The sequence below is a fragment of the Pelobates fuscus genome, chromosome 9, assembly GCF_036172605.1.
Source record: "Pelobates fuscus isolate aPelFus1 chromosome 9, aPelFus1.pri, whole genome shotgun sequence".
Lineage (NCBI taxonomy): Eukaryota > Metazoa > Chordata > Amphibia > Anura > Pelobatidae > Pelobates > Pelobates fuscus.
The window spans coordinates 82,013,209-82,029,984 of NC_086325.1; positions in this window are offsets into that span (position 1 = coordinate 82,013,209).

A 16,776-nucleotide genomic window follows, 5' to 3' on the forward strand; every position below is an offset into this window, starting at 1 on the left:
GTACAAAAAAAAAACATATGAAAAAGGAATAGTATGAGAATATAGCAATAGCACATATATGGTAATTAGGCCACATATGCATGTTAACGGAAGTGGAGGGGCCTCTAGTGGACATGTAACAAATTAAAGGGATTCTACAGTGTTAGGAATGCAAAGCTGTATTCCTTACACTATAATTCCCTCTGACCCCACCCCTACATCACACACCCAGCATGGAAAGGGATAAAAAAAAAATATTTCTGAACTCACCCATTTGCAGTGCTAATCTCCCTTGGTGCTGGGTTGATGCTCCGACATCATCTGATTGGGGCTAATGCATATGGGGCACTACCCATAGGAAAGAATAGCTTCAATGCTTTCCAGTTGGAATTTTACTGACGCTGGATGGCCTCATGCACAGTGTGAGGATGTCTAGCATCAGTTCCGCTACCAAAAGTCGCCTAGCAAGCACAAAGTGCCTCTAGTGACTGTCTGCTTGACAGTCACTAAAGGCACTCTTAGTCCCGCAATGTAATTATTGCAGTTTCTCAAAAAATTTACATTGCAGGACTAAGAGGGACAGGGACATGCAATGCACCCAGACTACTTCAATGAGCTGAGCTGTGGCCTGGGTGTCTATAGTGTACCTTTAACCACTTAAGGACACATGACATGTGTGACACGTCATGATCCCCTTTTATTCCAGAAGATTGGTCCTTAAGGGGTTAAGGGGTTGTCTCCTTAGAGGAGAGTGAAACGAAATTGTTACTTTGTGTGACATGAGGGAAGGACCTCTTAATACCTTAACCCCTTAAGGACCAAACTTCTGGAATAAAATATACTGGCTCTAGCAACAATACAATGTGTGCAAGTGAGGTGGAAAATCAGTGTACCGAGTGATCCAAGAAGCTACCTTGGTACAAGAAGCTACCTTGGTACAACTTCCATGTAATGCAGTAGGCTGGTGACTGCTCAGGCAGGACAGTGTGCTCTGTGCATGCCGGCTGTGACCTGGTGTTGACTACTTCTAGTCCAGTACACCACAAAGTAACTGATAGATACCACAGTGGAGGCTACCAGCTAAAGCAAGCAGAGCTGCGAGGGGGACTAAGCAGGTCTCGCACCTAATCACTCCGACAGAGGAGAAGTGAAGAAGCAGTGCTGTCCCTACGATCAACTACACAGCTGGAACCAGGGAGGGAAGAGCAGAAACAAACTGCCAAGAAAGAGAGAGACTGATAGGCTGTAAGGGCCTCCATTAAGACAGAGAGAGAGAGAGAGAGAGAGACTGATAGGCTGCAAGGGCATCCATTAACCCCTTAAGGACACATGACATGTGTGACATGTCATGATTCCCTTTTATTCCAGAAGTTTGGTCCTTAAGGGGTTAAGGTATTAAGAGGTCCTTCCCTCATGTCACACAAAGTAACAATTTCGTTTCACTCTCCTCTAAGGAGACAACCCCTTAACCCCTTAAGGACCAATCTTCTGGAATAAAAGGGAATCATGACATGTCACACATGTCATGTGTCCTTAAGGGGTTAATGGATGCCCTTGCAGCCTATCCACCTCACTTGCACACATTGTATTGTTGCTAGAGCCAGTATATGATATTATGCTAGCCCCTGAAACACTACAGAGCAGCAGGGAGCTTGGAATTCAGTGCACAGACAGAGACTTTTCCCAGTAGCACCTGAATGGACCCCAGATATGAGGTTCCACTTCAGTTCTCCCTGTCAATGTAGGAACAGGGAGGCTATTGTATTATTTATTAAACTAAAAATTGTAATTGTGAGTGTGTATATGAATGTGTGTGTGTATGTGAGTCTGTGTGTGTGTGTGTGTGTGTCTATGTGTGTTTGCATATGAGACTGCATGAATGTTAATCAATGTTTGTGTCTGTGTATATGTGTCCATGTGTGTATATAAAAATGTATGAGTGTACATGGATGTAAGTACCTGTAAATATGAATGTGTATGTATATGTATGTGCATGTAAATGTCAGTATGTGTGTATAATTTACCTAACAAAATGGGGTTAGGGTGGTGCAGTGAGAGACCAAGTAAAAATGTTTGCAGTTTGAAGGAGGGAGCAAAATTTATTTTCACCCTGATTGGCACATAGGTGTGTCTCTTATGATGCAATGTTGAGTATGATTAAAAAAGTCCTGGCATCAGAATGAATGCTGGTTTAGGAAAATCATTTATCCAGCTCAAAGGAGTTTTATCCCAGACTACCAACTCTACAAAAACACGAGGCGAATGGTGGATCTGGTCTAGAGAATGAGAGAATTGAATACCCTTCACTGGGTGCAGATAAGGTGTTTGATAGGCTAGAGTGGCCATATTTGTTCAGCCTTTTGGGACACTATGTTTTTCCAGTCTCATTCCGATGGGCCATAGATGTAGGGGTGGCACTATGCCCATTGACCTGCTTTGTCATGGTTGTACTGAAAACATACGCTGCATTGTTCTGCGATGATTGGAGGTAAATTCCTTACCATGCCAAAGCATTTCCAGAAAAAAAGATGTAGGGTATATAGCCGCATTGTGCACAATTAGTGTATATTAGTGAGATTATTTGTAAGTTTTAAAAAGTTATGCATCTCTCTTTTCTCTTGTACTGACCCCATGGGAGGAAGTTGTAATTTCTAGGTGAAATAGAGCCTGATTTTATGTTAAGGGATAGAAGACATACTGACATGCCCCATCTGTACATTATCACAACCATTGTCTTCATATGTGGTACAGGACCATAACTACACCCGAATGCAGTGGCGTACGTACCGCGGTCGCAGGGGTCGCAGCTGCGACCGGGCCCGGCACTCCAGGGGGCCCGGCCGCCCTGCGGCCCCCCGCGACCGGGTAGCAGCTGCCACGCTTTGCGGCCCCGGCCCATACGGCAAACCACCGGGGCTGCATGTTAAGGGGTCCATCAGGTGGCCCATGCTGTCAGGGCCACCCGATGGACATGGATTGTAAGGGGGCCCGGTCTGCACTGGGTGCTTTAAGAGCGCGACCGGGCCCCTTGTGATTACATCATCACTGCTGGGAGGAAGTGACCGCACGTCACTCCTTCCAGCATACTGAGAGCCCGCGCGGGAGGAAACAGAAAGGAGGAGGAGGGAGTCAGAGTGAGAACTCTGACTCCCATCAGGCCGAGCCACCACTGGACCCCAGGGAAAGTCACACATGGTAGGAAACATTTTGTGTATTTGTGTTTCTGTATGTCACGTTTAACATTTGTTATGAAGGAACACAACTGCAGATTTCTTAGAGCTTGAATATTTATTAGGACAATTATAAGATATTGTGACTTTAAGTCCGGAATTACAGGCACTGTAGCTTTAAATAATAAACGGTTTCTTAAGTCCAGAAGTACAGGCACTGTAGCTTTAAATAATAAACGGTTTCTTAAGTCCAGAATTACAGGCACTGTAGCTTTAAATAATAAACGGTTTCTTAAGTCCAGAAATACAGGCACTGTAGCTTTAAATAATAAACGGTTGCAATTAGCAGGTTCTGAATCCTTTAGAGTCTGTTTGTTGATTTAACAAGTTAGGTGATAAGCAATTACAATAGATTGTTCTGAAGCAAGACAGGTGCAGCTAACTTGAATAGTGGATAGGTTGAAGATAGCTGTAGCTGGGTTGATTGAAAATAAGACTTTGGTAACAGGAAATAAAGGCTTTAGATATGTAACTCTTATCACAGAGGTTTAATGTTACTTAGCTTCCGGTAAAGAGAAAACAGGTTCCCTAGTTCTCCTCAGAGGCGGTTATATCCAAAGATAAGTGTGTAGAGAGTTCAGGCTTTAGTCGAGGATGAGGAGAGGTGCAGGGGACGTGTGTAGTCTTCCAGTCCGGTCCGGTAACAGATGGCTTTCACAGAGAAATTTGTAGCCGGTTCGTGAGTGCGGTACGTAGTTCAATAATCCAGCATCTATCAGCTGGTGCGGTCGCATTAAGTAAGGAGACCGTGTCATAAGGGGGTGTGGCTAAGCTCTGTGGAACCCGGAAGTAAGAGGATACCAGGATTAAGGCATGACAGTACCCTCTCCTTAATGAGCAACCACTGGGTGCTATTGACATGGTTTAGAAGGGTAGCGTTTGTGGAAAGCGGAAATTAACTTGTCAGCATGAATGACAGGAGTTTTCCCAAGTATCGTCATCAATTCCATATCCTTTCCATCTAATGAGGTATTGTAAAGAGCCACGATGAATCCTTGAATCCAGTATTCTTTGAATTTCGTATTCTTCTTCACCCTGGACCAATACAGGATCAGGAGAAGTAGTGACATCTCTATGGAAAGGGTCAGGATGATGAGGTTTAAGCAAGGACACATGGAAAACAGGATGGAGTTTCAAAGTAGGTGGAAGCTTCAATTTAACAACATTACGGTTGATAATCGATATTATTGGAAAAGGACCAAGAAAAAGTGAACTTAACTTCTTTGATGGACGGTTTGTGGAGATGTTTTTTGAGGAAAGCCAGACAAGATCACCAATTACATAAGAGGGAGGAGGTTGTCTTTTTGTATCAAAAAACTTCTTTTGATTGGATGACGCCAGTTCCAGATTTTCATGTAATTTCTTGAATAAAGAGGACATGTGAGAGATTTGATTCGAAATGGAGGGGTTAGATGAAGAAACTGTCTGAGCAGGAAATGAGGAGGGATGAAATCCATAATTGGAAAGAAATGGAGTCATTTTGCTACTGGTATGAAAAGAGTTGTTGTATGCAAATTCTGCCATGGGTAACCATGTTATCCAATCATCTTGTAAGTGAGAACAATAACATCGTAGATATTGCTTTAAGCATTGGTTGACTCTTTCAGTTTGTCCATCAGTTTGAGGATGATATGCGGATGACAGTTTACGTTGGATATGAAGAGAAGCACATAATGCGTTCCAAAATTTAGAGGTAAACTGAGTTCCTCGGTCTGAAATTATTTCGTCTGGCAGTCCATGAAGTTTCACTATATTGTCGAGGAATATTTTTGAGAGTTCAGAGGATGAAGGTAACTTCTTTAAAGGAATATAATGAGACATTTTCGTGAAGCGGTCCACTACCACTAAAATGGTGGTATGATATTGAGAAGGGGGTAGTTCCACCAGGAAGTCCATAGAAATGGATTGCCAAGGCCTTTCAGGAATCGGTAGATTCAATAATTGACCGAATGGGTGATGATGTACATGTTTGGATCTTTGGCAGGTAGAACAAGATTTGACATAAGATTCAATGGTTTTGTCTTGGCGAGGCCACCAATAGTATCTCTTAGACAATTCAAGGGTCTTTTTTATACCTGGATGACCTGCCAGAGGAGAATCATGAATATTTTCGAGTATTTTTGTTCTGAAAGAGGGAGGTACGTAAATCCGGTCATTGAAATAGTAGAGACCGTCTTTCTTGGATAATTTAACTGATTTAGGAAGTTCAAGAGCATCTTCACTGAGGTCTTTAATGTCGTCAATAAGGGAAGATAAGATTCCAACGACTGTATGAGGAGGAGGTTCCAATTCAGTGTCTTTATGGATCCTTGAAAGGGCATCTGCCTTTTTGTTCCTAGACCCAGGTCTAAAGACGATTTGGAAATTGAACCAGGAAAAAAAGAGATTCCATCTTACTTGTCGAGCAGAAAGAGTCTTGTTGGAGTGAAGATATTCGAGGTTTTTATGGTCAGTATACACAATTAAAGGGGTTTGAGCACCCTCAAGAAGGTGTCTCCAAGTTTCTAAAGCCACTTTGATACTTAATAATTCTTTTTCCCCTATAGGATAATTCTTTTCGGCAGGAGATAATGAGCGTGAGAAGAAGGCGACTGGATGAAGAGGTTCTTGAGGAGTTTTATGTTGAGAGAGGACAGCTCCAATTGCAGTTTCCGAAGCATCCGTTTAAAGGACATAAAGATATGAAGGGTTTGGAAGTTGAAGAACAGGAGCTGTTGTAAACTTTCTCTTTAATTCATCGAAGGCAGTTTGAGTCTTCTCGTTCCAATTGAAGGGATGTTTTATCAGGAGTCTTTGAAGGAGTGAAAGGTTTTCTTTCTTTTGAACTTGAGAGGGCTTTTTCGGCCTTTCTTTCTCTAAGTCTTCTGTCAATGCTGATTGATAGGTGAATCAGAGCGTTCGAAGTAGTAGGGAGTTCTGTTCTAGATAGTTCATCTTTTACAGCTTCAGATAAGCCGATTCGAAACTGGTTGCGCAATGCGATTTCATTCCATTGCGTTTCTACTGCCCATCTTTTAAATTCAGCAATATAATCTTCAACGGGCCTATGTTTTTGTAGCAAGGTTCTAATTGTTAATTCAGCAGTATTTTGTTTGTATGGATCTTCATAGAGAAGAGACATGGCTTTAAGGAATTCCTCCAGTGAATCTAAGATGGGGTCATCATTGTCCAAAAAGGAATGGGCCCAGGACATAGGTTCACCTCTCAGAAATGAGATAACTGAAAAAACCTTAGATCTTTCTGTGGGATAAGATCTAGGTTTTAAAGCAATCAATAATTTGCAGGAATAAAAAACTCCTTATATTTGGAACGATCACCATAGAATTTTTCAGGGTTACATACAGCAGGATCGCTAAGTGAGTGCAGAACAGTATGAGGAGGATGTCTCTGTAAGTCTTTGACATAAGTGAGAATTCTTTCATTAGTAACTTGCAGGTCTTGCACACCTTGGGCTAGTGTATCGACTCGTTGATTCAGCGTAGTTATCGTAGAATCGAAATCTGCTGGATCCATTACAAGGGCTGGATTATTCTGTCACGTTTAACATTTGTTATGAAGGAACACAACTGCAGATTTCTTAGAGCTTGAATATTTATTAGGACAATTATAAGATATTGTGACTTTAAGTCCGGAATTACAGGCACTGTAGCTTTAAATAATAAACGGTTTCTTAAGTCCAGAAATACAGGCACTGTAGCTTTAAATAATAAACGGTTTCTTAAGTCCAGAAATACAGGCACTGTAGCTTTAAATAATAAACGGTTGCAATTAGCAGGTTCTGAATCCTTTAGAGTCTGTTTGTTGATTTAACAAGTTAGGTGATAAGCAATTACAATAGATTGTTCTGAAGCAAGACAGGTGCAGCTAACTTGAATAGTGGATAGGTTGAAGATAGCTGTAGCTGGGTTGATTGAAAATAAGACTTTGGTAACAGGAAATAAAGGCTTTAGATATGTAACTCTTATCACAGAGGTTTAATGTTACTTAGCTTCCGGTAAAGAGAAAACAGGTTCCCTAGTTCTCCTCAGAGGCGGTTATATCCAAAGATAAGTGTGTAGAGAGTTCAGGCTTTAGTCGAGGATGAGGAGAGGTGCAGGGGACATGTGTAGTCTTCCAGTCCGGTCCGGTAACAGATGGCTTTCACAGAGAAGTTTGTAGCCGGTTCGTGAGTGCGGTACGTAGTTCAATAATCCAGCATCTATCAGCTGGTGCGGTCGCATTAAGTAAGGAGACCGTGTCATAAGGGGGTGTGGCTAAGCTCCGTGGAACCCGGAAGTAAGAGGATACCAGGATTAAGGCATGACAGTACCCTCTCCTTAATGAGCAACCTCTGGGTGCTATTGACATGGTTTAGAAGGGTAGCGTTTGTGGAAAGCGGAAATTAACTTGTCAGCATGAATGACAGGAGTTTTCCCAAGTATCGTCATCAATTCCATATCCTTTCCATCTAATGAGGTATTGTAAAGAGCCACGATGAATCCTTGAATCCAGTATTCTTTGAATTTCGTATTCTTCTTCACCCTGGACCAATACAGGATCAGGAGAAGTAGTGACATCTCTATGGAAAGGGTCAGGATGATGAGGTTTAAGCAAGGACACATGGAAAACAGGATGGAGTTTCAAAGTAGGTGGAAGCTTCAATTTAACAACATTACGGTTGATAATCGATATTATTGGAAAAGGACCAAGAAAAAGGGAACTTAACTTCTTTGATGGACGGTTTGTGGAGATGTTTTTTGAGGAAAGCCAGACAAGATCACCAATTACATAAGAGGGAGGAGGTTGTCTTTTTGTATCAAAAAACTTCTTTTGATTGGATGACGCCAATTCCAGATTTTCATGTAATTTCTTGAATAAAGAGGACATGTGAGAGATTTGATTCGAAATGGAGGGGTTAGATGAAGAAACTGTCTGAGCAGGAAATGAGGAGGGATGAAATCCATAATTGGAAAGAAATGGAGTCATTTTGCTACTGGTATGAAAAGAGTTGTTGTATGCAAATTCTGCCATGGGTAACCATGTTATCCAATCATCTTGTAAGTGAGAACAATAACATCGTAGATATTGCTCTAAGCATTGGTTGACTCTTTCAGTTTGTCCATCAGTTTGAGGATGATATGCGGATGACAGTTTACGTTGGATATGAAGAGAAGCACATAATGCGTTCCAAAATTTAGAGGTAAACTGAGTTCCTCGGTCTGAAATGATTTCGTCTGGCAGTCCATGAAGTTTCACTATATTGTCGAGGAATATTTTTGAGAGTTCAGAGGATGAAGGTAACTTCTTTAAAGGAATATAATGAGACATTTTCGTGAAGCGGTCCACTACCACTAAAATGGTGGTATGATATTGAGAAGGGGGTAGTTCCACCAGGAAGTCCATAGAAATGGATTGCCAAGGCCTTTCAGGAATCGGTAGATTCAATAATTGACCGAATGGGTGATGATGTACATGTTTGGATCTTTGGCAGGTAGAACAAGATTTGACATAAGATTCAATGGTTTTGTCTTGGCGAGGCCACCAATAGTATCTCTTAGACAATTCAAGGGTCTTTTTTATACCTGGATGACCTGCCAGAGGAGAATCATGAATATTTTCGAGTATTTTTGTTCTGAAAGAGGGAGGTACGTAAATCCGGTCATTGAAATAGTAGAGACCGTCTTTCTTGGATAATTTAACTGATTTAGGAAGTTCAAGAGCATCTTCACTGAGGTCTTTAATGTCGTCAATAAGGGAAGATAAGATTCCAACGACTGTATGAGGAGGAGGTTCCAATTCAGTGTCTTTATGGATCCTTGAAAGGGCATCTGCATTTTTGTTCCTAGACCCAGGTCTAAAGACGATTTGGAAATTGAACCGGGAAAAAAAGAGATTCCATCTTACTTGTCGAGCAGAAAGAGTCTTGTTGGAGTGAAGATATTCGAGGTTTTTATGGTCAGTATACACAATTAAAGGGGTTTGAGCACCCTCAAGAAGGTGTCTCCAAGTTTCTAAAGCCACTTTGATACTTAATAATTCTTTTTCCCCTATAGGATAATTCTTTTCGGCAGGAGATAATGAGCGTGAGAAGAAGGCGACTGGATGAAGAGGTTCTTGAGGAGTTTTATGTTGAGAGAGGACAGCTCCAATTGCAGTTTCCGAAGCATCCGTTTCAAGGACATAAAGATATGAAGGGTTTGGAAGTTGAAGAACAGGAGCTGTTGTAAACTTTCTCTTTAATTCATCGAAGGCAGTTTGAGTCTTCTCGTTCCAATTGAAGGGATGTTTTATCAGGAGTCTTTGAAGGAGTGAAAGGTTTTCTTTCTTTTGAACTTGAGAGGGCTTTTTCGGCCTTTCTTTCTCTAAGTCTTCTGTCAATGCTGATTGATAGGTGAATCAGAGCATTCAAAGTAGTAGGGAGTCCTGTTCTAGATAGTTCATCTTTTACAGCTTCAGATAAGCCGATTCGAAACTGGTTGCGCAATGCGATTTAATTCCATTGCGTTTCTACTGCCCATCTTTTAAATTCAGCAATATAATCTTCAACGGGCCTATGTTTTTGTAGCAAGGTTCTAATTGTTAATTCAGCAGTATTTTGTTTGTATGGATCTTCATAGAGAAGAGACATGGCTTTAAGGAATTCCTCCAGTGAATCTAAGATGGGGTCATCATTGTCCAAAAAGGAATGGGCCCAGGACATAGGTTCACCTCTCAGAAATGAGATAACTGAAAAAACCTTAGATCTTTCTGTGGGATAAGATCTAGGTTTTAAAGCAATCAATAATTTGCAGGAATAAAAAAACTCCTTATATTTGGAACGATCACCATAGAATTTTTCAGGGTTACATACAGCAGGATCGCTAAGTGAGTGCAGAACAGTATGAGGAGGATGTCTCTGTAAGTCTTTGACATAAGTGAGAATTCTTTCATTAGTAACTTGCAGGTCTTGCACACCTTGGGCTAGTGTATCGACTCGTTGATTCAGCGTAGTTATCGTAGAATCGAAATCTGCTGGATCCATTACAAGGGCTGGATTATTCTGTCACGTTTAACATTTGTTATGAAGGAACACAACTGCAGATTTCTTAGAGCTTGAATATTTATTAGGACAATTATAAGATATTGTGACTTTAAGTCCGGAATTACATGCACTGTAGCTTTAAATAATAAACGGTTTCTTAAGTCCAGAAATACAGGCACTGTAGCTTTAAATAATAAACGGTTTCTTAAGTCCAGAATTACAGGCACTGTAGCTTTAAATAATAAACGGTTTCTTAAGTCCAGAAATACAGGCACTGTAGCTTTAAATAATAAACGGTTGCAATTAGCAGGTTCTGAATCCTTTAGAGTCTGTTTGTTGATTTAACAAGTTAGGTGATAAGCAATTACAATAGATTGTTCTGAAGCAAGACAGGTGCAGCTAACTTGAATAGTGGATAGGTTGAAGATAGCTGTAGCTGGGTTGATTGAAAATAAGACTTTGGTAACAGGAAATAAAGGCTTTAGATATGTAACTCTTATCACAGAGGTTTAATGTTACTTAGCTTCCGGTAAAGAGAAAACAGGTTCCCTAGTTCTCCTCAGAGGCGGTTATATCCAAAGATAAGTGTGTAGAGAGTTCAGGCTTTAGTCGAGGATGAGGAGAGGTGCAGGGGACGTGTGTAGTCTTCCAGTCCGGTAACAGATGGCTTTCACAGAGAAGTTTGTAGCCGGTTCGTGAGTGCGGTACGTAGTTCAATAATCCAGCATCTATCAGCTGGTGCGGTCGCATTAAGTAAGGAGACCGTGTCATAAGGGGGTGTGGCTAAGCTCCGTGGAACCCGGAAGTAAGAGGATACCAGGATTAAGGCATGACACTGTATGTGTGTATGTATGTGTCTGTGTCTCTGTATGTATGTCTGTATGTTTGTGTCTGTGTCTCTGTATGTGTGTGTGTGTGTCTGTGTCTCTGCATGTGTGTGTGTATCCGTATGTATGTCTGTGTCTCTGTGTGTGTGTATTCGTATGTATGTCTGTGTCTCTGTGTGTGTGTGAGTATGTATGTGTGTGTGTGTCTGTGTCTCTGTGTGTGTGTATGATTGTGTCTGTGGCTCTATATGTGTGTATGTGTCTGTCTCTGTATGTGTGTATCTGTATGTATGCCTTTGTATGTGTGTCTGGGTCTCTGTATGTGTGTATGTATGTACGTGTGTGTCTGTGTCTCTGTATGTGTCTGTGTGTGTCTCTGTATGTATGTGTCTGCGTGTGTGTCTCTGTATGTATGTGTCTGTCAGGGGTGTGTGCATGTGTTTGTGTCAGTATGTATGTATGTGTCGGGGGGGGACCCACAGTCGGGGGGAGAGGGTCAGGGTAGGGGGGGCCCACTGATCAGTTTTGCACCGGGGCCCCATGGAATGTGTGTACGCCACTGGATGTACTATACACTAAGTTATGGCAAAACTAACACTTCTGTGTGCTGTGTTCTCCTTGTTTTCACTGTCCAATGACACTAGATAGGGATGCTCTCTATCTTCTTTATTATTTGCCCTGTCATTAGAATCTCTACTTTAGTTGATCTGAGATCATGACATCAGGGGAGTGGAGGTGGGAGGGAACTTGTTTAAAGTAGCTATGTATGTAGACGCTATCTTATTGTCAATCACAAACCCAATCACTTCAATGTCTCCTTTATTTGCCTACTTTACTCCTTTAGCAGACTGTCTGGTTATAAGAGTAACGAGCTTTTAAAAACCTGGTGGAGGCTGGAATTCAGTGATACGTACATTTATTGAGGGAGTTCTCTTTGGTCTCCTTTTAGGATCTGCAGGCCATATTTCCCCTGAAACAGGGACCATTTTCAATATATCCAAATAAAGGATTTGGCACAAAAAGATACTGTTAGGAAAGTTGTGAGAACACAATTAACATTTTATGAAACCATTTGTTTACAAAGATTCTACCAGAAGGACCTTATCGCGCTAATATATGACTATATTTGTTCCAGTTCCATGATTTGGGGTCATTGGTGTTACACATGCCAACAGGAACAGTATATGGGAGAGGTATAATGGAAGGGGATTCCTTTAAGGATATGTGGGAGGTAGCTAAAGGAGTGTCAGTGTGTGTAGTATCCCAAGAGCAAATGTACAAAATTCTATTTTTGCCACATGACTCCTGTGCAGTTATATTATATGGACCGAGTGGGTACTGATGCTTGTTTACAGATGTATAGCCAGAAGGAAATGTATTATCACACGTGGTGTGGATGCCTTTTGGAAAGAGGTGAACAAGTTATTGGGAGCAATCTTGAAGAGATCATTCACTGTGAATCCATGTTTCTTCCTCTTGTCTCACCCACTCAAAGGTTTCCCGAAAAGAGTCAGAAGCTCCTCAACAAAATAACCCTAGCCTCAAAAAGAGCAATTGCCACACATTGGTTGTAAACCTCAAATCCATCAATCTGTGAGGTAAAGGCCAAAATCCAGGGAAATCTCCTAATGGACCACTTTACATCATTAGACCATAACATCATCCCCTCCTGCCATCCCATCATGTCATTCCCTTGTAATAAGAAACAGAATCATGGTTCAAAATTCTTATCACATTCTGCCCTGTCTTCCAATATTGTTGTTATTATTATTATTATTATCGCCATTTATATAGCGCCAACAGATTCCGTAGCGCTTTACAATATTTTGAGAGGGGGGGATGTAACAATAAATAGGACAATTACAAGAAAACTTACAGGAACAATAGGTTTAAGAGGACCCTGCTCAAACGAGCTTACAGACTATAGGAGGTGGGGTATTAGAAACATTAGGACAGGAATTGTTGAATTATTGTTGAATTATTACTAAAACCCAACATGCGCTAACAGCACTCTCAAGTCAATGCATGACATAAAGAGATTGTATTACTACTGATACTATTGCTCTAAATGATTTTTGTCATTTGGAATCACTATTTTTACTTTGGTTACCTTGGTGCACTGCAATTGTTGATACTGTCACATGAAACTACCTTAATCTGCTCTTGTCAAAATAAAGGATTGAAAAAGTAAAAAACTCAAATATGGTATAAAAGCTAGACCATAATCCTAACTAGTTAACCATAACAGGGCTGGGTACATTGTCTGCAAGGTATGTGCTTATCACAAAATTCAGTAAATTTAAGATGATTTCATCTGGTGTATAGAGTTAGCAGACTCAAAAATCTGAATCGAATCACTAGGTCTTTAGTACTATTAGAATCTTTCAGGTTTTGCCTATGTCTCCTTTAAGGGCAGTGGTCAAATCATGATCTCTAGTGAATCCACAGGGAATGTTACAGGGAATAAATTACTCAGAACTGGGGTCTTGAATGGTTTGGGAAGAGAGGAAGCAGTTTGTACTTAGCAGGATATCTCAAATGACAGCATGCAGAGCCAACAGCCTGTCCTTTAACTGTTTTGCTGCATTGAAGATACTAAGCAAACTTCATATGGCAAATCTGGTTGCTTGGAAATTTCACTACACAAGAAAGATTGGACTACAATTGAAGATTATGCTAGCGTTAGTGTACTTATAATCTTAATTTTAGTAATGACAGGAGGCGAGTATTTTGCATTAACTCTCTTTACTAACTCACATAGCAGTAAAGAAAAAAGGTGAAAACATTAACCAATCAAAAGAAAGTAGGAGGTATAGTATTCACAGTAATGAGGCTCCTCCCCCTCTTTCGAGAGCGACATCAAATACAATAAAATTTTTTTTCAAAGAACGGATAAAGTCTTGCAACATGCACCAATGGGTGACTTTCCAAATACGAAGTCCTAGGGTGATCCAATCATGCACCAACAGATGACTTTTCCAATTGCGAAGTCCTGGTTTCTGAAGGAAGGTCCAAACATGTCCATCCTGAGTGTAAGATGTAGTGTCTTGAAGTTATGCTGAAAGAGAGTGTGGAAAAATTTAGGAACCGGTCTGGCAACTGTTTGCAGTAATGTAATAAACCCAGCACAAACTCTAACGAAATGTACCTAGTCTGAGTATGACAAATAACAGTAACGAAGCTGTAGTTAAATAAGGTACACGTCTGATATATACTAGGTAGAAATATGAAGGAATATATAGAGTATAGGTATACTTACATGAGATTTCATCCCTCGAGGGTGCGGAGGGTGGGAAAATACTCGCCTCCTGTCATTACTAAAATTAAGATTATAAGTACACTAACGCTAGCATAATCTTCAATTTTACCACATGACAGGAGGCTTCATATTTTGCATTTTTAACGCTGATGAAGGAGAGACATGGCTGCCCCCGAGTTTGGGCGGAAATAGAAGGTCCGAAAGGTCGCTTCGCGTGACCAATCCGCGGCTCGTAGGATGTCTGCCAGTGATGCTCCCGCGGAGAAAGCCGACGAGGCCGCCGCTCCGCGGACTGAGTGGGCACCGAAGGTGTCTTCCACACCTGCTAGAGACAGGATCCAGCGAACCCATCTGGCAAGGGTGGTAGTAGAGACGGGAACGTGAGGTCTAACATAAGACACCAATAGTTGTCCCGAAGATGAAACCCGAAGGAGGGAAGTGACCTGAACATAACGACGCAGAGCAGAGACCACGCAAAGCAGCGGTTCCGTAGGAAAAAAGGGGTAGAAGACCGACGATGAATCCGATTTCGTACGACGAGACACTTGGAAGGTAACTCCCTCGGGGGAGACCGAGAAGGCGTCGATGTCGAAAGCCCGCACGTCCGAAACTCTGCGGAACGATACCAGACAAAGTAGGAGTGTTAGTTTGGCCGACAGTTGTCGAAGTGAGAGTCTGTCGTTATCTGGCCAGTCTCGCAGAAACTGTAGGACGACTTCCACGTCCCATAACCGAGTGTACTTGGGTCTGGGGGGCCTTTGAAGTCTGATGCCCCTGAGGAGGCGGCATACCAGAGGGTGTTTCCCGACGGGTGTACCCAGGACCGGAACGTGAGCCGCTGAGATCGCGGAGCGCACGACGTTGAGGGATCGGTAAGACCTGCCCGCGGAGTATAGGTGGGAGAGAAAATTCAAGATGGCCGTTACAGGTGCCGTAAAGGGATCAAGGTTCCGTTCACTGCACCAAGTGGACCAGGAATTCCATGCTGCAAGATAGCATCGTCTGGTTCCTGGTGAAAGAGTCCAGGCTGCTAGGGTGAGGCGGTCTTCCAGAATGAGAGGATGGGGGTTCCCTCTCGGGTCTGTGAGGAGTGTCCGGTAGGACGGTATGAGGAGAGGATCCCTGTAGGATGAAGCTAGAAGGTCCGGGAACCATGGTTGGCTCGGCCATAGGGGAGTGATGAGGAGCAGAGACCCGCGTTGCGTCTTTAAGTATTGTATCGTCCTTGCCACCATGGCAAATGGGGGAAAGGCGTAAGCGCCCCTGGGTGGCCATGGTTGGAGAAAGGCGTCTACTGCTTTGCTCTCCGGATCTGGTAGCCAGCTGAAGTACTCGTCCGTCTGCCTGTTGTTCCGAGATGCGAAGAGGTCCAGGTGGAGGGGGCCTCTCCTGACCGAGAGGCGATGGAAGATTGTAGGGTCCAGTCTCCAGTCGCTGCTGTCCCGCCAATGGCGAGAGAACCAGTCCGCTGTCAGGTTCGTTTCGCCCGGGAGATATTCCGCCATGAGGGAGATTTTTCGGGGAAGGCAAAACTCGAATATTTCTTTCGTAATCTCTGAGAGGAGTCTGGACCGGGCCCCTCCCAGTCTGTTGATGTAACGGACCGCTGACACATTGTCCATCCGGAGGAGGATGCAGCAGTTGGTCCGGTTTCTCGCTAGGCTGCGAATTGCAAATGACCCCGCTAGAAGTTCTAGGCAGTTGATGTGGAGTTTGAGTTCTTGGGAAGTCCAAGTGCCTCCCGTCGACCTGCCTTCGCAGGTGGCGCCCCATCCCCAGAGGCTGGCGTCTGATTCCAGGACCATGTCGGGTGTGTTCCCGAAGATGGCTCGGCCATTCCACGCTTCCATGCTGTCCAGCCACCATCCCAGTTCTTCCTTGACTTCCTCCGTCACCGGAACCGTTTGGTCGTACGAAGGGTTCTGGAAGCCTTCAAGCGCTGCATCGCTCTGTAGTGGAGTGGACCCGGGAATATCGCCTGGATAGATGCGGATAGCAGGCCCACGATCCGAGCCAGGTTGCGGAGTGGAATGGAGTGGCTGCGAATGGCTCTGCGTATTTCCTTCTTGATGGCTGTGATCTTTGAGGTTGGGAGCCGTAGTGTGCTGGTCTTGGAATCTATCTCGAAGCCCAGGAATTGTATCTTCTGGGCTGGGGATACTTCCGATTTTTGAAAGTTCACCACGAAACCTAGGGACGTGAGGAGTCGGGTGGTATATTGTGTGTGTTGCGTTAGACTGTACCTGTCTGAGGAAAACAGTAGCAGGTCGTCCAGGTAAATAATGCACCGAATTCCTTGAGTGCGTAGTCGAGACACTACTGGCTTCAGGAGTTTGGTGAAGCACCACGGTGCTGAGCTGAGGCCGAAGGGGAGGCATGTAAACTGCCAGGGGCGGCCTTGCCATCGGAATCTGAGGAACTGTCGGCAGGATGTATGGACGGGTACCGATAGGTAGGCGTCCTTGAGGTCCAGTCTTGTGA